General features: G+C 32.4%; 1 long non-coding RNA gene across 5 annotated transcripts in view; it reads right to left on the reverse strand.

Moving 5' to 3' along the window:
* LOC145664344 (uncharacterized) overlaps positions 1 to 27411 on the reverse strand; it is a 563008-nt gene that overhangs the window by 155421 nt on the left and 380176 nt on the right. For 2 of the 5 annotated variants that reach the window (XR_014127415.1, XR_014127416.1), the window contains exon 1: positions 4922 to 5175. The exons of 2 other annotated variants lie outside the window; for them this stretch is intronic. This is a non-coding gene — a long non-coding RNA (uncharacterized LOC145664344). Of the gene's footprint in view, positions 1 to 4921; positions 5176 to 27411 lie in introns of those variants that run through there. One more of the 5 variants, XR_014127412.1, reaches the window with a different exon arrangement.

Here is a 27411-nt window from a genome sequence, read left to right on the forward strand (position 1 = left end):
CAGCAGCTATGTGTATGAGTAGTGAGATTGTAATATAAAATATTTAAGTCAGTACAAGATATAGTAGATATCTACAGAGAAAATTACACGAATGTGAATATTTTACGTAGTATCAAGTTAACCATCAGTGTTATCCAAACATCCATCATCAAAAACCATAAACTAGAAAATAAAAACAATCATAGATGCTGAACCGAGAGTTGCAGGGAGATAACTCCATAATCACTTCTATTACAATATATTATAAATAAATACAATTAGATTGTATCGTTCTGGTGCAAGATAACATTGATTTTTAATGTTATGTAACATTATTAAGAATTAGTTTAATGTATAAGAAATACATTTTCACTGATCGTAAGGGTTATATTTTGAGGAAGGGATCATTTTCATCGTTAGAAAAATATAAATCTTATATATATTCCTTCTCCAGTTGGTATATATGGTGAGCTGGCATCCAGATTGGACCACTTCCAGATTTCTGATAACATATAACAGAGTTTACGTCTATATGTAATAAATAAAGGGTGTATTGTGTTAGAAATGACACATGCTAAAATAACTGTTAAAATATAACTTGAGATTCGAGACTTCTACGCATGATAGTGTAAATAAAACTAATTTAACAGTTAATTATCTTAGTTTTAGTCACGTATTGGGGTGGTCCACCCTGACATAGCTACCATAGGTGGACGCCTATGTAGTTTTCTGACTAAGTTCTAAGGAAATCTTTCCATGTAAGAAGAGTAAATAATATATTATTAAAAACTACAATATATTTTCACAGAAACATCACTCTTTAGTATTGTTTCGCTGTATGTATTACCTGGAAACTTGGAAAATTTAAAAAAAACATTTCTTCGATATTTTTAACTTGTTAATTATCGGTTGTCAATTTTGTTTGTTAATTATCTTTTTCCTTCAATACTGAACCCTTGTTCTCTACAATAGTATAAATCTTAAAAATTACATTCAGCTGAACGAACAATACTTGAATTCTAGTTAAAATCAAGTTCAAGTATTCTCTGATACTAACAAAACCTAAAACACATTTCAAAAGAAATTGTCATTGATTCATTATTATTACTATATTTTCATGATAATGTAGTTCAACCAAAATCACTCATTTACTTGTATTTAGAATTATTTACGTTTCAATATCAGCACAAATACATATCCGAATGTATTGAATTATCACGTGCTACAAGACTTATACGACTATGCATGTAGAATGCTGCGGAAACAAATTGTATTGAACTAAAGTTTCGGGAGACAGTCACTTGTCATCAGTTGTATCAACTGAGATTTCGCGCATAACCTGTTGCTTCACTACTGATCATAACCTATTAAGGCAAAATACGTTCTATATATATATATACTGGATGTAAGCGGCGCCGCTGTGTCATTCCGCTAATGTCACTGGACTCAAACTGACGCGTGTGATGTAATCATTTACATCGTCTCGCACATTCATCGGTTCCGAAGATTCATCAGATTTCGATAATTACGGCCGCGGAAGGATAAGAGGGAAATGAGAAAGATAAAAGTCTTTTTTTTTTAATGCTTTGTCAAAGATATGATGAAATTCATATCATCAGATAACTATATATTATATACATTGTGTTTTTATGACTATTATTATCATTACTCTTCAGTTTGCTTCGTTGTCTATATGAAGTTATGATATTGATGGCCTAATTATAAACTAGCTGGTTAGTTACTGAAAACTAACTACCTACATCGCATCTCAGTACTAAATTATTTTATATTACTAAATATTAGTAATATTTGATTTATTGTCAGTCTTTATAAATTCTCCATAATTTAAAATATTCCATAAAACCAATAATAGCTACAACAGAATACTAAAATATCGTATTAAACCTATATTTTAGTTTCAACGTCTTATTACAAATTAAAAATACAGCGAAAACTAACATGATGTTAAACATTTAAAAAAAAAATTCCAATCGTGAGAAAAAAAACTAGAAATGAACGGTTAACATTATTATTCCCAAATCAAGAGTTCTGACAATTCTCATTGCTATTATTATTACCTCTTAGTCCTACCAGAAGAATGGTGATATAACATTTTAAAAAATCGTTTAGGCCTAGGTCAGTATTAAAAAAAAGAGCCCAGTGTGCTAAAACACCTTAATAGCTGTAGCTGAAATCCCTTAGATACATAAATATTATGAAATCACCAAATCCTTCTTATATACTTTTCTAATAGTAACAGATGAACTGCAAAGCTTCACTATTATCAAAATAGTCATGGGAATACATCTCCGTTCACTAATCAGAATTTTCCTATTATTTAATTATTATGCGATATTCACGAAAGTTTAGGGAAAGTAGCAGATACTGTAGAGAACAATCTTGAAAACTATCATTAGTTACGTTCAGCTTTTAAAAAAAATGAGTCCTAAATTAGATTTTCATTTCTATTACAAGAAAAATAGTCTTTTTTCATTGATTTCTAGGTTGAATCATACATAGAAATGCATTCCAGCATTTCTTGTACTATAGTATCATAACGATACAATAATAGATTAAGAAATAGTTTGTTTAGCCAAGAGTGTTATATATTTTATACAAGCCTAAGAAGAAAATACTAAATTTATAACATTATACAAGAAAACAGAAAGAAAATTTTAATTTATGGTTTTACAGGTTGTGCTATTGTTGTTAGAAAATATCATTAATATGTTATGTACAAGTTTCTTGGATGTTATATATATATATATATATATATATATATATATACCATGTGTGTGTGTTTTGTTTGTTTGTTTGTGATTTTATACGGGCAACGGTGAAAGGCTGAGATTCTACGAATTGTAATATCTAAAAGTAGAGTAATAAATATTTCTGAAACGATTCTAAAATCTCAAGATCAAGTATGGTAGTACAAGTTCTATAACGAACTAGATTTGATCATCTTCATACCTTTTCCTTATATCATAATTATAAATCTTTCAAAATAGTAAAAACATACTTACATAATAAGGATCAAAAAACGCCAACGTAGTATATGCGAGTGAAATATTCCATTCTGGTATATAATATCTTAACTATAGCTTGTATTATTTTGTATTATAAAATATTTAAATCGGATCATAATTCATGGAAAAGGACGAAGTAAATTAACCACAAACAGTTGTAAACTTGTATGTGTGGTGAATTTAAGGAGATTATAATAATAAGCTAGAATAAATGTATTAATTGATTTTCAGAAGATTGTAAATAGAAGTTACTCTAATATAATGATAATTATATATATTTATGATTGACAAAATAGAGCTTTGTTTGGTCACTGAACATTAATAATGGTTAATGTAATGCATTGCACCAAGAAAACAGTTAGAAAAGTTATATTTTCAAAAATGTGTATACAATAAATAGGTGGTAATGACTACTATCTAAGCAGTTATTATGATGAGTTGTTATAAAATTAATAGCTGAAAGATGTGGGTATTTTAAAATATGTTTTCCTGTGTTTCGAAACTACTACTACTATTGCATGTCTAAAATTTTTATTATTAATAGTGTTTTATATCAAAATCTGGGATCAAAATACTGCAACTACTTCTTTCTAGAGATTCAGGAAAATTATCATTGATCATACACATGTGTATCACGTTACAACATCCATTAATTGAGTTGTTGTGTTTCTAAAATATCAATTCAGGACTTCATTTACTGACTTAAGATAAAGTACTAACCATGACTACTAAACCATGACTAAAGTACTACTTACTGACTTAAGGTAAAGTAAGTAGTAACTATGATAAAAAATCAATATTAAGGCGTACTGAGACCAAATGCCAATGTAACAAGAGGAATTTCATTTTGCACTAACTGTAAAAAAATCTACCACTTTTGTACAGTGATTTATGATTTTTCATACAATGATCTATCATTCCCTATAAAATTACAATGAATTCGTTTTCTATCTTATAAATAATTTAAGTTCATTTCGAGCTATAGTTATATTAGATATATCTAACTATATTTCATTAATCAAAAGCAATCAAGACGGTGTAAATTTATTATACATTTTCAAACATGTGAATTATTAAGTGTGCTTAAGGAAGATGAAATTAGTCTCTGCCTGAAAGTTTAAAACTTATAAATAAAATTTGAAATTTGACGGGGAGGGAGAGGAAATATTTGATCGACTTTGATACTGCATTGCCCCTAATGAACTTTTAGCTGAACACAGTATTAGACAATGAAATAAAATAACAGAAAAGAGTATTTTTTTATATAAAAAAAATATCATTCTTTATGGTAGCAAGTAATGTACCTGGGTAGTGTTTTCAATACAACAAAACAAATCACTGTAAAACTACCTAGGTAGTAAACAACATCTTTGCTATATCACAGCAATGCGTAATAGGAGAAATGCTGCGAATAGTAAAATAAACAATGTTTGATTATTATTATTATATCTGAATTTCTAGTTGGTAGTTATCAATGATTCCTTATAACAGTACTTAAGAAAACGACTTGTTTTCATTACTATGGAAAATGAAATGTAAAAAAGGGGAGAAGAAGAAGAAAAATTGGCATATCCATTAGTACTTACAGTGGTTATTACATGGTTATATTAAAACAAAATGTATATAATGTAACGACGGGACTTGCTAACTAAAATACCAAAACAGTGAAAGAAGAAACACACATCATCACTCAGAAGAAGATGAAAGAAGCACTCATTCATTCACACTCTTTCACATGATTTAAACATATTAACACTCACTCGTACACTACTATACATTAAAAAAAACTGTTTCTAAACAAACATAATCCGTAAACTTTTATTAGCATATTCGAAAACATTGGTATATTATATTTCTTGCAGAGCGTGTGTGAGATGTTATGCATCCTACTAAGGAGAGAAGCAGAATGATCTGACCTGTGTGTGAGCAATATATGTGCAGCCAGAATGCATCATATACATGGATATGAGATGAGGTTCTCTCGCTTCAATCCTTCCTTCCTTCCTTCCTTGTCCTTTTCAATCTTCTCACTGGTCACACAACTTCCAGTTTCTCCTATGTCCCTAGCTCAGCTGCATCAAAGAAACTGCATACTGACTTTCAACTAGGCACCGAGACCACATGAAAAATGAGCCATAACTTGTTCAAACCCGGTAATCTTTTTCACTTACACTTACTGTATGTGTATGTATACACACTAACACACATTGAAATGCACATGCATACATTCACACATACACACACATATACACACATTCACCTTTACATATACGCACTATAGTCACACACACAGAGAGAGAGAGTGGATAAGAACTCACAAATTTTTATGATCAAAACACATAGTGGAAAATATTCTTTTCAAGTCCGTATACAGTACGTAATATGTACGACATCTTCGAATCTTAAAGAAATCACTCTTTACATATAATAAGGTAAGTAAGGACATTGCAGCTTTCACTTAAGATTAAAATAATTTGAAATTTCTGATTTTTTAAAATTGAAGTTTAGTGTTTCTTTTCAACATATGACACGTGGACTTATAGTTTGAGGTGGAATCCGAACCACCATAATAAGTTCAAATTCCAATAATTCCCCATTAAGAATCGAACACGGGATTTCGTGTATTAAAGATGCCCGCGCTGGTTATTTGACAAGCGAGAAGGCTGCAAACTTTCGTGATTATGTTCCTATCCAAAAGTAGAGTTGGAGGAATCAATAAAACTAGGCGAAATTAAAGAAGTCAGAAAAAAGAAAAGCCACTTAGTCTAAATTGAGATTGAACAGAGAATCTTCGTATTAGAGGTATAAAAAAGTACCCTACAACTAATCCATTACGGTCTCATTACCATGTCTTATAATAAATCGTAAAATTATAGTGCATTGCTACCAAATGTGTACATTTCTTTTTTTAAAAAAATGCCTGGCCGCCCACCTCTTTTTAGTGGGTCATATTACCATATCCATACATTAGAAATGTTATTATCTTGACTTTAAATTTTAAAAAATGTCAATTGACTGGATATTATTAACATTTATTTGATTTGAGATATCAATAAGTACACAACTTTTCAAATACAGGCAGGTGGATCATTCTCCCATTTCTCCTTTTTTAAAACAAGATTGTAAAATGAATTATAAGGCACAGAATACAATTGAAATAGAAATCGAAAACCCATTAGTATTGGTCATTATTGTAATGACAGTAATCATCAGGAGTAGTATGTGTCTCGCTGGTAGGAATATGTGTGTCACTGTTAGGAAGATGTGTGTTTGTCACTATTAGGGTTATATATCACTGTTATAGTAGAAAGCACGAAAAAACATATAATCGTTTACATTCTTAAAATTCACACTGTAAATAAAAATTCTGTATCAACAGAATACAATTATTTATTATTATTGGTAACTAAAAAACATAATATAGACGCCATAAACATTTTTTTACTTTGTCGAAAATTACACATGAGAATTTACCATGACAAGTATGTCTTTTGTTCGACTGAATTGGGATTCTTCAATTGATATATGCATCATCTTTGAATAATGTTATACTTAGACAGGCAAACAATAAAGTTTATAAGAGGATTTGAGCTATACTTCATTAAATATATTATGTACTGATATCTTGCTAGCGTCAAAGTTTGATGAAAATATACTTTAGTACTAGTTACCTCTTAATACCTTATTATACAGCACTAATATATAGAATTTTACGAACAAACTCATTTCTTTCGAACAATTTTCTCGAAAACTATGGATGACGATTAGCACTCACTGTTTTTGCTTATATCTAGGGCTAACAGGTTTTTAGACTAAATAATCAGAACGTTCAATGAAAAACTTACGCTTAAATCTGGGACATCTGATGAAAAATTACAATTTACTCATAGTTATGCACTTGAGTTTTGCTGAAATATCAGAATTAATTACATAATAGGACAAAAGTGACCAATAGGTGCACTAATTATATCTTATGTTTTGGAGAAAAAACAGAACATCGGAGTTTGGAAGAATTTGGGGTGGGGTGAGACGTGATGTAAATTAAGCCTCATATTTGGACCTACATTTTTCATTTCTTTTTCTTTTTTCTATTTTAATTTTGGTTTTACACTAATAATATTGTATAATTTTAATCTCAACCATATCCTTCCTGTGATGCTTTATTGTAAGTTTTCAGAATCGGTGTAATAGCAGAACTTTTCCCACATTTATGTAATTTTACTAGAAACCACTGTAGCACTGTAAATAATCAAATACAAAACTAATCACACTCAGATGCCAATGAAGTTTTTCTAGCGCACAACTTTGATGATTGAAATTTCTAGTATAACTAATGTGACTTTGTAGTGAAGTGGCAAACGGATATGATTTCTATGCGTCGGGTCAAGGATTCAAATTTTTGCGGGTATACTTGGCTCGGACCCTACTCTTTTATGTAACAGCTTCTATCTTCGCATTGCCTTGGTGTTGAATAGTGTCATAACTCCAATCATTTAATTCATGACATCCATGAGTTTAGCATAGAATTAAATTATAACATTTTTGTTGTCATAACCAGATTTACTAAAAATACAGATATATTTTGCTAGATAGTGCCAACTAGTGAGATTTTGTGGTATAAGGTATTTCCAAAATTCCCCTCATAGTGACAATTTCTCGTTGAGCGACTAAAATATTAATATTACAAACATTCTCCTAGATTATATACTTTATACTTTCAAGAAAGAAACAGTGTACCTTCTATACATAGAACTACTTTGTTCATACATTTTCTTTAAACTATCGTTTCTGAAAATGGATACACAAGTCAAACTGTTCTTTGTAAATGTTTGACTATACTAATTAAAATAATTTGCTGTCATTGTAATAAACATTTCAACAGTACTGCATTATTCACCAATATACCTAGTAAATTGGTGTAATTAGGAAATTTTGCTCTGAGGACCATGGGCCCCTTACTTCTGAAAGGCAAGAACCTTTTAGACGATCTTGTTATGACAATGTTAGTTTTCCCTTCAGAATCACCTTTACCCGCTCTCATTGTCATCTCTTCAAATTCTTTAGTTCTTTCTCTCTCCCTATCTATCTATTTATTCGCTTATCTATCTATCTTCTTTACTTCTGTAATCTTTGACATGAAATTTCTTATAGGTTGGTCTCGTTCGTTGATCCTTTAATTACCATTTTTCCCATTTTTATTTTCAAAAACACAAGTTTTTTATGTTTTAAACCCAACAGTATCATGAAATATACATAAGTGAAAATTTATTACATCAGAAATATGTTTCAAATTATATACCCTCTATGTTCTATCGCTAACTACTATTCTAATTGTGAAAGCTTATACTGTTCTATTACAGTTCTACACACAAAATATTCATGCAATTCTGAGCGAAATCGAGCATATTCGTAAACTTAATTACCTGGTTCTCACTTTACTCCTTTATCTTATAGGAATACAAATAAATTTATATTCGATACCATATTACACGTTAATATTGTAACATGTAAAAAACAGTCATGGATTATTTGTAAAATTTATATTAAGTTTTTAATAAATAGCTATTGTTATTGATGTTGCAGCTTAACTACACAAGCCTTTACAAGCCAAGAGACAAAAGCATGTACGTAAGTTTTATACATATGACATTTTTAACTGAAAAACAGACAATGGAATGTAAATATGATCAAGTGGGAGAAATGTATTTGTCTTCTACAATTCGACAGAAGAGAAGTAGGTCGATGGTATGAGAAGAGAGGGTTCATAGAGGGACTTGAGGAACAGCAATAACAGTTTAATACAATAATTTAAACTTCTAATAAAAGCATTATCACGTTTATCAAGTACATCTCTGAAGGAGATCCATCACAATAACCTGTAAGTACTGTCATTTTTAAATCACAAGCCAAGTCTTAAAACTTTCCAATCACACCTCGTATATTTGATTTTTTTTAGTGCATTGTAATTTAATGAGTAGTAATTAGTACCTACTACCAATCTTAGAGATTGGTGTGATTGGAAAGTTTTAATACTTGGCTTGTAATTTAAAAATGGCAGTACTTACAGGTTATTGTGATGGATCTCCTTCAAAGTAGTCCCCTGCTGAATAAACACACCGATTCCAACGGTATTTCCACTTCTGGAAGCATTCCTGAAAATTATTTTCCTTGATGGTGTGAAGCACTTTCTCCGTATTTGCTTGAATGTCCTCAATTGAGTCAAATCTCTTCCCTTTCAATGACAATTTTAATTTAAGAAAGAGGTAGAAGTCGGCCTAGGCCATATCTGGGGAATACAGGGGTTGCGGAAGCACAGAAATGTTGAATTTGGCTAAAAATTCCTGGATCGAGAACGCACAATGCGCTGCTGCATTGTCGTGGCGGAGATTCCAATCTGTTCTTTCCATAGGGCAGGCCTTTTCCAACGCACATTTTCGAACAAACGCTGAATAACACTTTTGTAGTATTCCTGGTTGACCGTCTGCCCCTTAGGAGCAAATTCATGATGCACGATACCCTTAGAATCGAAAAAAAAAAAAAAACGCCAACATTATCTTTACATTCGACCGACTTTGTCTCGCTTTCTTTGGTCTTGGTGAATCCGGGCTCTTCCACTGAGAAGACTGGACCTTTGTTTCTGGCTCATACCCATAAACCCATGATTCATCACCTGTTATTACCCTATTCAAGAAATCTGAGTCCATTTCAGCTCCATTACACAATTCTTGGTTGTTTCTGCTCGTGTGACAATACTTTTGGAATGAATTTCCCGGACACTCGAGGCATGTTCAAATTATCAGATAAAATTGACTGAACCGTGTCTTCAGCCATCTTCCTAATTGTAAGTCTACAGTTCGACCGCACCAAATCGCCAACTTTCGCAATGTTTTCGTTAGTTTTTGATGTTGAAGGCCGGCCGTCTACAAAAGCTGTTTTTAAGAGTTCGTAAGTCTCCGAAGCAGATTTCCCAATTTTAAAACAAAATTTCACACAAACGCGCTGTTCCAATTTTTCATCCATTTTGCGCACTTAAAAATCCACCAAGCCACCGCTTCCATGCTAACGCTCGATTATATCTACTCCTCCTAAGCAGTGTTGCCAACTGTTTTAAAACTTTCCAATCACACCACGTGCTTCTTTCATATGAATAAATCAAGTCAAAATTTATATGAGTTCTCTTAGAGATTGTAAGTGCCCGTGGTCTACAAACCACACAATATAAAAAGTTAAATAGGAAAACACTAGAGAGCGCACATAACAGAATGATATATTTATCCATGTCATGGGTCTCCGAGAGCATAAAAATTAAATTTATGATATGTAATTTGATACAGTATTGAAAGGGTCATGGGAAAATAAACAACTTTTGTAGTGAATAGTTTGTCGCGTGAGACACTGTTGACTAAGATACCACAGTTGCATTCTTAATTCATTCATAGTCAGATAAAATTTACTTCAATTAATGTCGCATTTAATTCTGAATATTTTCCCTTCTTCTTGCTGTCGAAAAATGTTTAGTACTTGAACGATACCCTTACAAGAAACTTGTTATTACAGAAATCTGTTATTTTTCATGATCATCCCAAAAAAGCATCAAATTACATGCAGTCTCAAAGAAGAAGCTCTGTAGAGCAAGCAGAGAATTTTTTAACCACTGGATGTTTTATTTGACTATGAAGGAATTCACAATTAAATGGTGGATATTTCATAAACAGTGTTGCCGCAAAGCTTTTCTCTTCCAAAACTTGTTTTTCAATAATCATTTCAATGATATAGAACATTATATATCTTGCTCTTTAAAATTTTCTAAAAAAAAAAAAAAAAAAAAAAAAAAAAAAAAAAAAAAAAAAACTTCTGAGTCCTATGGTTGGAGGCCCTGTGGAACAAACAGAATATTTTACTCGATAGGCCCTCTGACATTTTCCTATCACACTTTTCGTTTTATCCCTTTGTCTCCAATTGTTTGTGATTTATAAGGCATTGGATGTTCATCTGAAATATACGGTAAAGGATATTGTGTTCATGCATATTTTAGATTAAGTGGAAAATAGAAATGGGTGAAAAAGTTTTTGAAAAATTTGAAATAACTAACATTCAATGACATCGTAGGACTGGTGTGACATGTGACAATTGAAACTTAACAGCAGGAAATGTGACAGTATTACAATTACTCTGAAAAAGTACTATCCTGTTCCCTCCAAATTCTATATTAACGATTTCCCTATTACACATTCTGCTAATCATAATGATCTTGGTGACATCTTTGATTCGAAACTCATGTTCTCTGACCACATCTCAATAGTTAAGAAATCAATGCGTATGTTGGGGCTTGGCTTCTTTATCGATTCACTGAACTGTGGCTTTCTTAGCAACATTCTATAAAACTCTAACTGCGCCCAAGATCGAATATTGCTCTCCGATATGGGCATTGGCCGCACTTACACATCTCTCTAGACTTGAATATATTCTTAATTTCTTTATTGCAATAGCACGCTTTCGTGTTACAACACTTTGAATATTACCTAGGAAGAACTCTTGCCTCTTAATATCCAGACTCCGGAAGTATGCAGAAATAACGCTGACGTGAAATTTCTCCCGAAGATAGTTAATGGGAACTTAAGAACGGAAACACTACTTCAAGAACTATCCTTACATGTCCCTTCCTGCAATACCCGGAACCCCTCTATTCCATCTTGCCTGCCCTAAGTTGACAACTATACAGAGGTCTCTTTCTCACAGAATACCGAACAATTATAATCATCTAACAACTAAGGTGGACATTTTTTCGAGTTTCCTAGGTTCAACAGAGCAATTAAGCGCATGCTGGCCAAATAAAATTGTTTTTGCACTCTGTGCTGACACTATTGGAGTAATTATTGTTGATATTTATTTTTATTTTTCTCTTTTTTCTTTGCTTGTTAAAATTTCCTTGTATAAAATGGCAAAATTATGCTGTATCTGAAAATTTGTTTAATAAATAAATAAATAAATAAATAAATGATTTGACCAGCAGACATGTTTGATAATAGTGAGCGAGAATTGGACAGAGTAAGAAACTGAGTTAAATCAAATTATGCAAATCGATTCCATTTTCAAAGGATTAAAGAGAAGATGGGGTAAGTAACTAATATATTCAATATTTTGCAGCAAGAATATGTGGCAATTTTTGTAATATTCTTGAATTATATATATATATATATATATATATATATATATATATATATTAGCGTATCGTTGCTATTGAATCGTTATCATTAAACATCGGGAAATAAGGGTAACAGGGTACAACCATTTTAGAGCTTGGAAACTCTTAGCACTAAGTTTGACAACTCTGGAAAATAAAATTTCCGGCACTTTCCCATAGTCTACAAAACATATCATGAAGAACAGAACTTTAAACCTTGAAATATTTAGTTATGGCTGACAAAAATACTGATACCGGTCACTTGGCAACCCTACCAATCACAAACAGACTAGCATTCACAAATAATAATAATAATAATAATAATAATAATAATAATAATAATAATAATAATAATAATAATAATAATAATAATAATAATAATAATAACAACAACAACTTTAGCATGTATATATAATATATAAACAAGATAATCTGTATTTCGTCAGGGATGTTAATTATTTGAAACAATAAAAAATAATGTGTAATAATAAAAGTTATTCAAATGAACAATGTATGTAGCAGTACCATCCGCTATCACAATAGTCTGGTTACTTTTATTATATCCAGGCACCAAGCTCTTATTTAAAAATAAAAAATCGATGAGTGAGCGAAATAGAGTCACTATTAAATGTGTCGAATACAAATTACACTGAAAGAGTTTTGCGTAAATTGAGATAAACTTATTACATAATTATCACCCAATAAAAATTTCTGAGGATGGCCAGCATGTGCCACCAATGATTGTAGCCCAAGATCAGACTTGGCATTAACGTGCCTGTACCAGGTTTCATTGGTAATGGGAGAAATGAAAAAGATCTCTTTTTGCCTATAATTGGGGAAATTTACAACACACCTCATTTGTCTTACCAATAACGAATAGCCAACTGAACACAAATGATTTTCCCAATATTTTTTCCTCAATTCCGGAAAACCTTGCCGTATTTATCTTGATCTCCTTCCTTTTATCAATTGTACTAGTTTGTTAAAAGTCAGACATGGTGGTTCTGAAACTTAAGTTTACCGCAATATACTCCTACCAAGTGGCAGAAAACCCACTAGTATACCAGGAATTATCATTCCAGAAATTCTTATCATAATTCTATTATACCAACAATGAGCACCATAGTTTCAAGGCAGGAGTCAAAAGTTCGTTGTTTTAACCAGCTGTGCAGAGTAGAACTTCATGACCTGTACGTCTGCCAAGCTTATTGAGCAACTGTGTAAAACCAATGGAATTTTTAAGAATGAAGTCGTCTATGTCGTCAAGGTTAATGCGCGAGTATTCTGAAGGATCAGATGTACTCATTTTACTTGCAATATCCCTTATGCTCATTATTTTTGGTGCACGGTTCAAAACTAGTATTTCAAGCACAAGGAAATGGTTTAGTTTGCAGAGATTGTCTAAAGAGAGTGCAACATCGCCTGTGAGCTCCAAATATTGGCAAACAGTTTGCATCAGTAACTTTACCCACTGCACTCAAGAGGTTTTGCATCAAGATGCATAAATCTTTGGAGTTTTCTACACTTGAGCAAAATAGGATCGGCTGCAAATGATGACAAGGTAATTTTTCCCTTAGTTCAGTCCAAATTCACTTTCATTGCTAATAGTGTGATGGTTATCCTCCAAGATGGATCACTATTAATTTGATCCAAGATGGATCACTCAAACAGATTTTTTTGTTTTTCAATTTAATTCTTGACATATTAACATTCAGGAGGTCCTTTATTCATAACTATCACCATTTTTCATCACTTTTTCAGCGATGATTTCATGATGATTCTACAAGTTAATTTAAGCGAGCCTAGTGAATTGGTCGGTAATTGTGTGTGTGTATACATATATGTCCGTCTGACAATTCCACGATAACTCAGGAAAAACTTATCCGATTTTAATGAAATTCGGTACGTACTATCCTCCAAAGATCCAATATAGGTTTGTAGTTTGGGGTTGCTATCCATAAAGAATAAGGAAGTAAATTAGGGGGAATTATCTAAGAAATAATCTTAATTAATCACTCTGTACAAGATACTTCTCACCGTTCATGATAACATTTCTAAAACACATGACGTCACAATTCTAACATAAAATCTGATTATTTTAAATCATAATTTTTATAAATTGTAAAATCTTACATTATAACATTTTAATGTTATTTTTGGGTCGATATTTCGAAAGAAAATCCACATACAAAATCCAGTAACACAGAAAATTGCAGTTTATAGCCCTGTTTCTTAATATTAGGTTTCGTGCTTCTCGTTACTTTTCATCGATTAACAATAATAACGTATAGCAAGTATTACGTTAATTCATATGTTTGTACACGTTACAGTGATGTAAGACTTTTCTTTAAAAAAAAAAAAAAAAAAAAAGACACAAAAGTAGATCTAGATAAGGCAGTTTCTTAACACAAAATGAGAAGTAAGAGTTTCTTTTCTGAAAGATGGCAGATTTCAACAGATGACTCTGAAAATTCTAGTGATAAAAGAGACAGCAATTTTGTTTGTTGGAAAATTAGCATCAGCCTGACAAGAAAATATGACCTATAGGGCCCATACAAGGTCCATGGTTTGCGCAAACAAGGCTGTTTGTGCAAACAGTTTGACCGTGTATGGTGCTGTAAAAACTGTTTGCGCAAACGTTTGTGCAAACATTTTTTTTTTTTTTTTTTTTTACATCGAACTCCTTCAAAAATTGTTTACACAAACATAATGTTTGTGGAATCACGTGGACTGTCTATGGGCATGTTTGTGCAAACACGAGGTTTATTTCCGAGTAGAAGGTCTAGTATGCAAACGCTTATTTCTTGTGCTGTGGCGTCAATGAATAGAAATCAAGAATTCTGGCGAAAATTTATTGAACTTTATCGAAATTTACCTGAACTGTGGAAAGTAAAGAGTGAAGATTATAAGAACAGGAATCTGAGAAACGGGGCCTCACATGTTTCTATAATAATTTGTCCAAGCGTCTGGGGTACAATGGATGTGTCAAATTTAAGTCCTCGTACGTGTTTCTGCACACAAGATAACGCAAAGTGGCAAACAATCTCTGCTCGGGAGATATCCAATCTCTCATATTTGTATCCTCTTTTCGAATAACAGGTAATCCATTCGTAAATAAGTCCACAGTCGAACTTGTCTCAAGCTCGGCTATTAAATTTTGATAACCGTTTCCGAAAACGATAAACTAGACCGTTTCTTGAACCACTCTTTCATCCACACCCTCTTCTTCCTTTTTGCTTTCGCGGGTCTTTCCCCTTCCAAAGCACAAGCAATTACTATCGCTAAAAAAGATGCTTCAGTGGACATGTTTTCGCGATCAAATTCAAAATTAAGCTGAAATTCGTGCAAACAGTTGAACCGTATATGGCAGAGTGTTTGCACAAACCGTGGATCGTCTATGGGTCCCTTTACACAATGCCTTAACTTGAAACTTTCCCGGCAAGAAAGCATTAATATTTGGTCTTCCTAGAAAAAGGTAAAGTTTAGTTCCGTAGAAAAATAAGAAATATGAAATTTACCTACCCCCTTAATACACATTAATAATGAACATAGAAAAATAATATTATTATTAGCAGTCCCATTGTCGTGTTACTGAAATAGGGTTCAGATTACATTTATGCTTATTTTAGGGAAATATATTTTCTTCAGATAGTGGGACACCAGGAGCGCCTGGAATTATTTTGAGTTATTTTTAAAAAATGGTATTGGGGACCCATTTCATGCTGCACAAGTTAAATTGACGGAGCAATATTTGATGCAATTTAGTCTTAAGAAATTTATATTATTTTGGATGGCTCTGATAGCAGATATTTTACTGGAATGGTCCAGATCTATTTTCATTTGTTACTTATCATTTGTTTTGTTTTGTTTTTGAGTTGTGGTGAATCTGTTCCATGCTTTATTCATGTATTCATGTTAGTATCAAATCACATAGAGTAAGAAAATTTGGTCTTAAAGTGGGTCCCCATCTAATGGCGGGGAGCTTAAATTGGAGGGTACTTGCTCCCACAAGTATCGGCACTGGATATACACCACTGTGACTTTCACCTGTATATTTATTTGACACATTAACCTTCTTACGTCCCTCGGGTCCATTTTGACCCAAAGCGATTTTTCAACTTGATTATCTCGGACACTATGTGAGCCGTGATCATCATACTTCGTGACTTTTAGTTATTTTACCAAATATGTGTTTTGTAAAAATTTCGATTCAAATCTCCATCCTGTTACGTCACAGTAGATAAACTAACACATAAGTTCCTCGGGTCCATTTAGACCCATTAGTTCTATGAATATTTAAGTGACTGAAAAATCATTATTGAATGGATTTCTGATGATAATACCTCATCAGAAAATTATTATTATGCAAAAATTATTATTATTATTATTATTATTATTATTATTATTATTATTATTATTATTATTATTATTATTATCATTATTATTATTATTATTATTATTATTATTATTATTATTATTATTATTATTAGTTATTGCACTGTCCGAAAATAATTTAGTTTCTTCCAGTATACTGTACTGGCAAAATTGTTTAGTTTTTTCAGATACCTTGTATTGGCAACATTGTTTAGGTTTATTTTGGATAAGTTTTTATTCGTAGTATTGTTTGTTTCCTCGTTGTGCAGTAATTACAGTCCATTTTGGTGTCCAAAATGACTGCTTTGACACCAGAAGAATTCAAAACTTTCTCACTTGTTCTTATGATGAAGTGACATCTGAAACGGAGGATCAATTATCAGGGCAGGATTCTTTGTCATCGTCTTCCCTGTCTGATGAAAATTCTTCGGAAAGCTGTGATTGAAAACTGCATCAAGACCTCCCGCGTGGCTAAGCGGTTGCGCCTTTGGCGTGGAACACCCGGGTTCAATTCCTGGCGGGAGCTCATGTGGCTAGGATTCCACGCTAATCAGTAGGTCCACGTCTCATATAGTCTCGCTGCAGAAAGGGACGCTAAACTAAAATCAACTCAACTGAGAACTACATCAAACAAACAAAAATGTGCTAAGAACAAATGCAGCCCAAGAAATCGTACGATCGCTCCGTGGGGAGACATAGGAGGAGTGTGTTCATCAAATGACGAGTAGCCCTGATGTTCTAAATGTGAAAGGGAACAGACGACAAAAATACGATCAAATACAGTTTGTGAAACAAATTTATCTGTAAAAGACATCCCACTCAGATTTGTGAGCAATGTCAAAAACAGTAAAATGGGTGTTTACATGTTTCAAGTAGCATAAAAGAAAACAACCACTTACGTGGATTTTGTTCTCAGAGGTTTTCAATAAAAGTTAACAGGAATGCATGACCTAACCTAACCAAAAGTAATCTAAATAAAACCTGCTTGCAGCAGAAGTCAAAAGTATATATATATATATATATATATATATATATATATATATATATATATATATATATATATATATATATATATATATATATATATATATATATGTGTGTGTGTGTGTGTGTGTGTGTGTGTGTGTGTGATGTTTTAGTGTTCTAGATGCAAGGGCATCTCTGGCATGTTAAATTTCGGTGAATAATAAAACAATTGTACAATTATTTCTAAATATTTGAGGACGACAGGAAAATATATCATGTATTTAAAAAATATAGGGGGCCGAGGACATCCCCCCAAACAGTGACGCTTGTCTAGATTTGACCCATCTTTTGTTATATTTGACACAAACCAGTCACAACGCTATTGCATGTACAAATGTAGTGTAAACTACAAATTGAAACAAAAAAATGAATGGGTCCATTTTGACCCAGAGGAACTTATGTGTATGCAAAAATCGAGGGACGTACAAGGGTTAACATGATGGACACATTATTAATTTATTGTTTACTTTTCTAAAATTTTGTTACCTATTGAATTATTTTAAAAATAAATTAAATTTCTCGCAAACTTAAAATAAAATTTTGTGATCAATAGATTGTGTCATCATTTGATAAGAAACATTGAATATATATGTATTGTACTACAGCATAACATTTTAGAGAGTGTTTTTTGTTTATTTTTATAAACGAAATACACCATAACACTGTACCAGAAGTTGTATTACATTTGAATTCACTGTAAGATATTGGTGGTTTTTCAGAATACGTCTAATTAATATTTACGTTCAGTTTCGTATTTCTAAGTAAGTATTTGTGAGATGTTTCTATATTAGTTTTATTAATGTCGTAGTGCAATGTAAAAGTTTAGTGATTGGCTAAAAAAGTCAATAATTTGATATTAATTGCAGTAGTAGTAGTGTACGTAATAAAATGTATATTAATTCAAGTACAGTAGCTATCAATCTGCATCTGAAAACAAATACAATCACTTAGTTACGTTGAATCGCAGAACGTGCTCATTACTTGCACCTGCACATAACACAATAAACACACACACTCACACAAACACACACACACACACATACAAAGAATTACGGGTTACTACATATTTGGTATATCTTATATATTTGTAACAGCCCTATACGCACTCTGAACAATACATTGAGTAATACCTTAGGAGGTGCAGGTCCCAATTGGGAACAATTTTAATCGGATGTAGGTTTCCATGCAATCAGGAATATATTTTTTATACTTGACAAGCCGAGAGTATAAACGAGAAAATTCAACTAGGTTGCTCCAGCGCAATCAGTCTTATCGTCCTAAGTCCGGCCCTAAATATTATGCTAGGTAAAATTTCCAATGTCAAACAAAATCTTCTTTACAATGAGTACATGAAATGAAAACTGCGTTCTTCTAAGCCAACCTTGTGAAAGGTTAGAAACTTAGATTTTTGGGGGTTAAATTCATTACAGTAAAAAAAAAATTACCCAAATTTTACAACATATATATGGAATTATATGCTAGAACTTTGCTTCATTCTTATACAAATATAAAAATATAGATTAATATCAAAAACAGTATTTTTGTGTGCTGTAACAATATATATATATAAATAAATAAATAATAAATAGATACTAAATTCAAAATTCAGGTAATTAATATTTGAGTCCTAGTACATTAATTCTAACACAAAACTATTGTAACTTACTTTCCAAATTATAATGAAAGTGTAACAACGAAATAAGATCAAAAGTTTATAAATAAAATTCTGAACTTTTTAAAATTTAGGTATGTATATTAATATTCATGTTATTCTGGATTTAACTCAACTCCAAATAATCTTGAATTCCGAACTCATTCTAAAAGCAGTCAAAACGAAGAATACAACACTATGTAAAATTTGAAATTTTAGTCTATTGATTCCGTATTGGACACATGGTTGTGTAAGATTCTATTTTATCTTCACATGCATAAGCACCAACTACACAGGTGCTCCAAGGATCAAACACCAGTTGGAGATATTTAGTGGGTGCTAAGCATGTTGGAGTTAATTTGGAAATAACACTTTTTGTAAATAATAATAAAGTTATTGTTTAGGCCAATGACTTAGGTTCGATTCCAAGTAGGAAAGCATATGTTTTGAGTAATTATTCCTAATAACCATCTTAGCCTCTTTAAGTATACGTCATACTGAGGATCGAGCGATATAACAATATGTACACGATATAACGATACTAGAGAAATAATCCATATTTAAAAGGCAAGTGTATTTTTCAGAATTATTTCCTCAGATAATTTGTTGGATTTTTTAAAATTAATGTTATTCTTTGTTATTAAAACATGTGCAAAGTGTTTAGATGAGTATAAATTACAAAACGGTTGAGTCATTTTCAGTTTTCACTCAAATTATTCTAAAATGTTTTAGACGTTGGTTGTAACCACTATTATAATTTTAATACTGTTTTGTTCTTCCATTGGAGAATATCGCTAAACTCATTTGAATTGGAAAAATAAAACATCAATGTTTAGTTGAGTTTTCTGCAAAGTGAAAGTTCAAGTATAGTGAGAAGAAAAAAGAGCGATGAAAGAAAAGCAACCATCTCACGAATCTGAACTTGAAAAAATATTTTACTGTTCATCTTGTTTCAATACCCTATGCCCCTCCACTTTCTGACCCACTGATCTATTGGATTTTAAAAGAATACGACACGTTCAGATTTATTTTATAAGTAACAAAGCGTGAGTACTCACCGCTCATCTTCAGATATGTATTTAAAATTTGGTTGTATATACATTCACACGGGGAGTACCTATATTTTAATTGAAATTTCTATTGGTTTCAGATACCTTATTGGTTTCAGATTGGTTTCAGGGGAGTCTTGGAAGTACACAATTGTCAGAATTACATAGATTTTACGTTTTCCATTAGTATATTATTATATTATTGGTTAAAATGTATACAAATCTCAAAATCGGCGGGAGAATGTCTTTCCCAAATGATGCCCCTGGTTATAAATATTGTTTCCTAATATTTGTCCTCCTTTGACCTTCCAGAAATACACAGAAAATGAGGATCTTAAGAGCAAAGAACAATACATATGACAATTATCATGTGCAGTATAAACACATATGAAGGTCCCTCTGCAATAACAAGGTAAGTGAAAAATGAAGTTTTGAGTTAGAAAGCTTATAATCTTAAAGTGAACGTGCAAGATGCAGATGAATTGTGTTTTTTATCATAACAGACGCTTCGCATAGGCACTAGAGTCTACGAAAAAGGAAAGTAAGTCTATATACCTTCTTTATCTATGTTCTACGAGGAATCGAGGTAACTCGACTTACTTTATTGCAGAGGGTCCTTCATATACAGAGTGTTAAAAAAAAATGTCACAATATTTTGGAAATATATTCCTCACAATAAAATAAGAAAAAAGTTCCTATGAATGTGTGGTCGGAAGTACATAGTTTCGTAGTTATAGAGTGCTCAAAAGATGAAAAAAAGAACTTTAAAGGTCCATATTTCCACTACTATAGGACCGATCGTATCAGGTGAAGACAACTTGAGGAACTAGTATGTGAACTATCCAAATATCCATCTTTCAGAACCTCTAGTACTTGGACAATCATTTTTAGAGAGGCTCTTTTGGAGTACTTGATCACCGTCCATCTACCTCTCTAAAATTGGTGTGCAATTACTGGAACATTCTTAAACATGGATATTTGGATAGTTCATATACCAGTTCCTCAGTGATGTCTTGACCCGACTACGATAGATCCCATAGTAGTGGAGCTAGGAAATTTTAAAGTTCACTTGTTTCATGTTTTTGGCACAATATAACTCCAAAACTATCCACTTTTGAGCACAGATCCTTACGAACTTCTTTTCTTCAGTTTGGACTCAGTTCCACATTAACCTCATGTTATTAAGAAAGAGGGAGTAAATATTGAAATATTTTCGAATGAAATACATCATTAATCAACGAATTAATGAAAGATTTAATTTTTGCTTCTCCATATATATACACTACCTTTATCCACTAAATGCTTTACCTAAATAATAATACAAACTCACAACTCACATAAGATGTTAGACTATATCCATACACCACAGCAGTTTTTAATAATTTACAAGGTTCAGTAAGTATATATTGCACACGACACTCTTGGGTCCTTGGATATTTGTTGGATACTTATGAAATCACCTATGAATAAAATTTTAAAATTGGAAATGATACCACAAATGAGTAGCAATGTTAAAGCTGTTATTGGAAACTTCTTAATATTTCTTCTAATAGACGCGGCATTAGCCTGTTCAAATATAATGCGCACGTACAATCTTCACTTGTTACGTAGAAAAGAAATCAAAGCACTTAGACCTTCAACGTAACTAGACATAATGTATGTCAAAGTCTACTACGAGACACATCTTCTTGCATAATGTCTTAGTCGAGCTTTAAACCTTCAGCCTGATTGTACAGTACAATATTCCTAGATTAAACTTTCTCGTAGCGAGAAAATACAATGCCAAGTACTAGAATATTTTCCTATAGTCAGTGGAAATAAAAGAAAACGGAGAAAAGCTTTTAATAATGAAGTGTGTACACAACACAACAATTTTCATTTAGTAAATCACTTAGTTATACTTCACTATCTCCATTTAATTGCTTAGTAACTTAAAATTTTATTTTGCTTTAATAAATACTATAACAATACACTTACTCTAATTCGCTGCGCAAAACAATACTTTTATTATGAAAAAATATTAACGTGTAACAGTTTCGTCAACTATCCACTTTGGCTTCATCAGACACACTATCTAGTGTCTGATGTAGAGTTGTGAAGGCCTGAAAAAAAAAAACCGGAAATTTTGGGTAAGAAACCAGTTTTTTACCGTTTTTTCCCCGACCGGTTAGGCTAAAGGAGACGGTAATGATGAGAAATGAGTGAAATGGTGGAATTAAGAAAGTGGAAGGAAAAGGGGGAACCCCGAGAAAACCCACGAGCACGGTGTTTGTCCACCACAAAATCCACAAGGCGCGATCCTTCCATTGAATTTCGAAAAATTCTTCTTTAGTGAGACTTTACATCAGAAATCCTATGCTCCGTCCAACTTTCATTTTCTAGCGTTGCTGGCCTGAATGTTGCTCAATCCGTCAGTAAGGACTTCTTTTATAGCCCTATAGAGAAACTATGATTTTAGCAGATGGAAAGCAGCTCTTTTTCTGGTGTTATATCCATGTTTCTACCCTTTTCAGCACCAAGATCATATGAGATGTGAGCCTACAGTTTAAGATGGAATCTGAACACTCGTAATTCATTTAAATTTCAATGTTCTCCTACCGGGAATTGAAACTTTGACCCCGTGCACCAAAGTTGCGCGCGCTAGGAACTAGATCAGCGAGAGAGAGGATAGATCTTTAATGGTACTAAATATTTCAAGTTACTTTGCGCACTAAGTTGAGCAAGTTCTTATTACAAGCCTGGTTAGAAACGTTCAGTCGAGCGGCATGAATTCTGACTATTTACAACGGAGATGAATATATGTATTTATTACGGCAGCTCTTTTAATTATGTTTGATCATATTGGATGCATACAAAAAAAAAATATTGTACCCTTAGCAAGAGTCAAAGTCGGGATCATATAACTATGAGCACTAATGGTAAACGCAGTGTCGTGCCGTGGAAAATCAGCGCCCGAGGCGTGAGTATACGACGGCGCCTCCGTACATATGAGTGAGGTCGACAGACCAGTCGCGAAGCGTCACCATGGTTGGCGTAAAGAGTAAGAAAATTTTCAGAAATAAACCCTGCTTTTCCCTGATATATTTTCCTCCCAAATTTTGTCCCGCTTACTTCGGAGACCGGTGTCATCGGACCTCTCGCCCCCTCACTGCACGGCACTGGGTAAACGCCGTATTGGGTGTACTCCTAAAATGTCATTAACTTTTTTTTTTTTTAAAAAAAAAAAAAAGAAAGAAATAATATATTATCCTTCGGAACGGGGTAAAATGACCAGTACACTCAAATAATGTTATTTATATCAAATATACAAGCATTAGACCTACATACGCCAGGAATTCCTTTTCAGCGTAATGATTTCTTTTCCTAGCACAGTTTAACGTCTCTAAATATTGCTATTAGATAGCACTACCAAAGTCAAAGAAATAGCATGCGACAAGCTAGTCGAAGTAAATATGCAAATAAATAGGCCTATTTAACAGTGACATGTGTTGATTGCGACTATTTTGCAACTATGAGAAATATTTACTGCTTAATAATATCTGATCCTTTATTTTCATACGATGCTAATAACATATTATGTAGGCCATGAATTTTATTTATTATTTCGAATTTGAATACCTGGGAATTGTAATACTGAAGCGAGTTTAAAGTGTTTTCTCTCTTTGACGTTATACGTATTTGTTTGTTTATATATATATTCTAAGATTACTTATCAGATTTGTTTTAATCTAGTACTGGTGTTAGCTTACAATGGAAAATATGGCCAAATATGACACATATGTGAATCGATATATCTAATCGAGATTATCAAAATGACGTACTCGAGGGTAAATACCCATGAGCAGTTTTCTTTAAAAAAAAAAAAAAAAAAAAAACGACAAAAACTAATTCGTATGGCTATGGCTCAGAAAGAAATGTGTAATTCTTGGTTAAGTAAAGCTGGCTAAAAAAAAAGAAAAAAATAAATAAAAACACTCCATAGCGTCATTAAAGGCTCAAAAGCACATCACTAACGTGAGGAGCACACCCCGAAACTTTTGTTGGAGAGGTTCCGATACTACAAAATACTACATCTATCTCATGTAAACTGGTCCGAGAAAACAGTAGGTAATTTTCAAGTACCTGCAGTGTATTCTCAGGAAATAAGTATAGAACTACGTGCTATCAAATCTATGAGAAAAGAAAGATTACAGATGTGGCATAAAATAAAATCTTTAGAAACATCAATCATTTCTTTGTCAAACCAAGTAGCCTACAGTTTTGGTGTACGAATGCCTATTGAGTTACTAAGTTTAGAGAGGACCCAAATTTAGAAATAAACGTCCCTTGAGTGCGTCCCTGGTGCAGACGAACACAAACATTAGAAAGAATTACGAGCTTTTGGAGACTCCAAATTCGGAGAAGGCTCTTTCTGGATGCCTCCCTGATTAAAATAAAACTATGGTAAGATATTCTCCCATAAAACATTTCATTATGACTCTCTCTCTCTCTCTCTCGCTATATATATATATATATATAAGGTAAATGTGCAAGTAGTCGGCCATTTAAGGAGATTTTCAACTTTGTTAAAGTATAAAAAAAAATCCTTTTTTACTAATAACTTTTACTGCATATGCCATTACAAAGAGCAGAGTTTAAATTTTACGTTTGTGTATCTCACATAGGAAATCTTTATAAATAATTACACAGGTAAAAGAAAATACCAGAAACCCTAAAATAACCAGTAGTCAGCCTATGAAAACCAAAGGCCAGCCATTACTTTAACCAGTACTCAACCACACTATAGAATCGACTTTTTAAATGGAATTTAAGACTAATTCCCCAGTTATCAAATAAAGGGACAATTATATTGCACTCAGACTTCCTACAGAGAAAAACTACGTATTCACTGAGGCACGTGCATTTTAAGTGGCACCAGTGATCACAAAAATCACACCCCTTATATTTTTATTTATTTATTTATTTAATATACAACACAACAGGCTTAGTGCCAATTATAGTGTTGTGTACATACAGTTACATACATAAAATTCTTAATTATTTCTATAGAAAATTTCTTGTTTTAAATATGATCGGAACCTGTTTTCTGATAAACTAAATACATCCACTTTATCAAACTTATCTACAATGTCATTATATAACGTACACAGCCTCCACATAGGGGATTTAAATAATATATTGCTTCTGGCTTTCGCACAATAAAATGTACCTGTATTCTCTACTCTGATTTTGCAAGTGGGAATCCGTAATGATATTTTCGAGACCAACTCCATACAGTCAATCTTATTGTTTAATAACTTGTATAAGAATAACAAGTCTACCATCCATCTTCTTTTATCTAAAGTTTGAAAATTAAAATCGTTTAGTAGATCATTGTAGGAAAAATATTTGGGATAAAAACTAGTTTTTTTGTATGTAACCATTTTCAAGAATTTCGTTTGAATGCTTTTTATTTCTTGAGAGTATTTTTTATTATTGGGAGTCCATATAGTAGAACAATATTCTAATTTTGATCTAACATATGTAAAATAAAGTGTTGCTAGCGTTGTCTTACTGAAAAAGTCTTGCCCTAATCTGTACATTAAATCTAAGTTTTTATATGCGCTGTCTGTTATCATATTTATGTGTTGATTGAAATTTAGTTAAGGATCAAAAATAACACCTAAATCTTTAACAGTACTTGGCCTAGACAGTTTGGTTTCTTTCAGTGTATAGTCAAAGGTGATGGGATTTCTTTTTCTCGTGAAAGAAAGGGATTTACACTTATATACATTTATTATTAATTTGTTGTCATCGCACCATGTTTGAACTCGCTGTAGGTCTTGTTGTAGTTGTATGCAGTCTTCAGTAGAAATTAATTCTAGAATATAATTTGAGATCATCAGCGAACAGGAGAATCTCAGAGTTTTCAACAAAAAGCGGAATATCATTAATAAGTAGGAGAAATAAGAGAGGACCCTGATGAGATCCTTGAGGAACCCCAGACAGAGTAGCAAACTTTTCAGTGATATGACCCTTGTATAGAACAGATTGTTTCCGATTGCATAAATATGACACAATATATTCAATTGCAGACTTTGTAAAGTTTAGGCTTGCTAATTTCGCCACTAAAACATCATGATCCACGACATCGAATGCCTTACTGAAGTCGGTATAAATAACATCAACCTGGCCGCCTTTGTCTAACTCCGTTGCTATAAAATTTGTTACAACTGCTAGGTTTGTTGCAGTAGATCTATTGCGTAAAAAAACATGTTGATGTATGGATATAGCTGGTTTAACGTGATTCAGAATTCGTGCATATAAAATACTCTCAAGAATTTTGGCAAAAGGAGATAATATAGCTATAGGTCTGAAGTTTTGTATTTCGTTTTTATTTCCAGACTTTGATACTGGACACAATAAACTTTCTTTCCATTTGCCCGGAAAAGTGACTGTTCTTATGGATATATTGAATATAGTATGGAGTGGATACTTGAATATATAAATACAGCCTTTGACAACATAGGGATTAATGCCATCAGGTCCACATGACGCTTTTGGTTTAAGTGACTTTATAGCCAATTCAATTTCTTGAAGTTGTATTTCTCCAAGTTGAAAGTTGTCCAACAGACTACTGCATTCCGTCTTGCTAGAAGTTAAACTATCTACGTCGTATTTTGCTGAAACATTGCTGTAAACAGATTGAAAGTAATGTGCAAAGGCCTGAGTAATCTCACTGTCATGATTTATTTCTTTTCCATTGTAAGTCAAGGAAACTGATGGCATATGTTTAGTTTTGCTTTTGACAAAACTCCAAAGTTGGCCCGGGTCATTACGAATAGAAAGTTCAGATTCTAAAATGAATCTATATTATAAAAGAGAACGTACAAATCCTTTGTTCCCTCATCACGCTAATACGGCTGAACCAATTTCTTTTATTTTGGGGGGGTTATTAGGATTTGGACCCTAGATGGTTTTTATCATATCACTTTAATTTTTAATTACCAGTGTCTTGAGATAATTGACCATTCAAGTGTCCATAACGTACAAATCCTTTGTTAGTTCATCATAGGTAAAAATAAACGTATTTATATGCAACCCGCATGACCGTGTCACTCGGCGGGTTAACATAAATGACAG

This window comes from Thermobia domestica, chromosome 11 (assembly GCF_964235325.1).
Source record: "Thermobia domestica chromosome 11, izTheDome1.hap1.1, whole genome shotgun sequence".
Taxonomy (NCBI): domain Eukaryota; kingdom Metazoa; phylum Arthropoda; class Insecta; order Zygentoma; family Lepismatidae; genus Thermobia; species Thermobia domestica.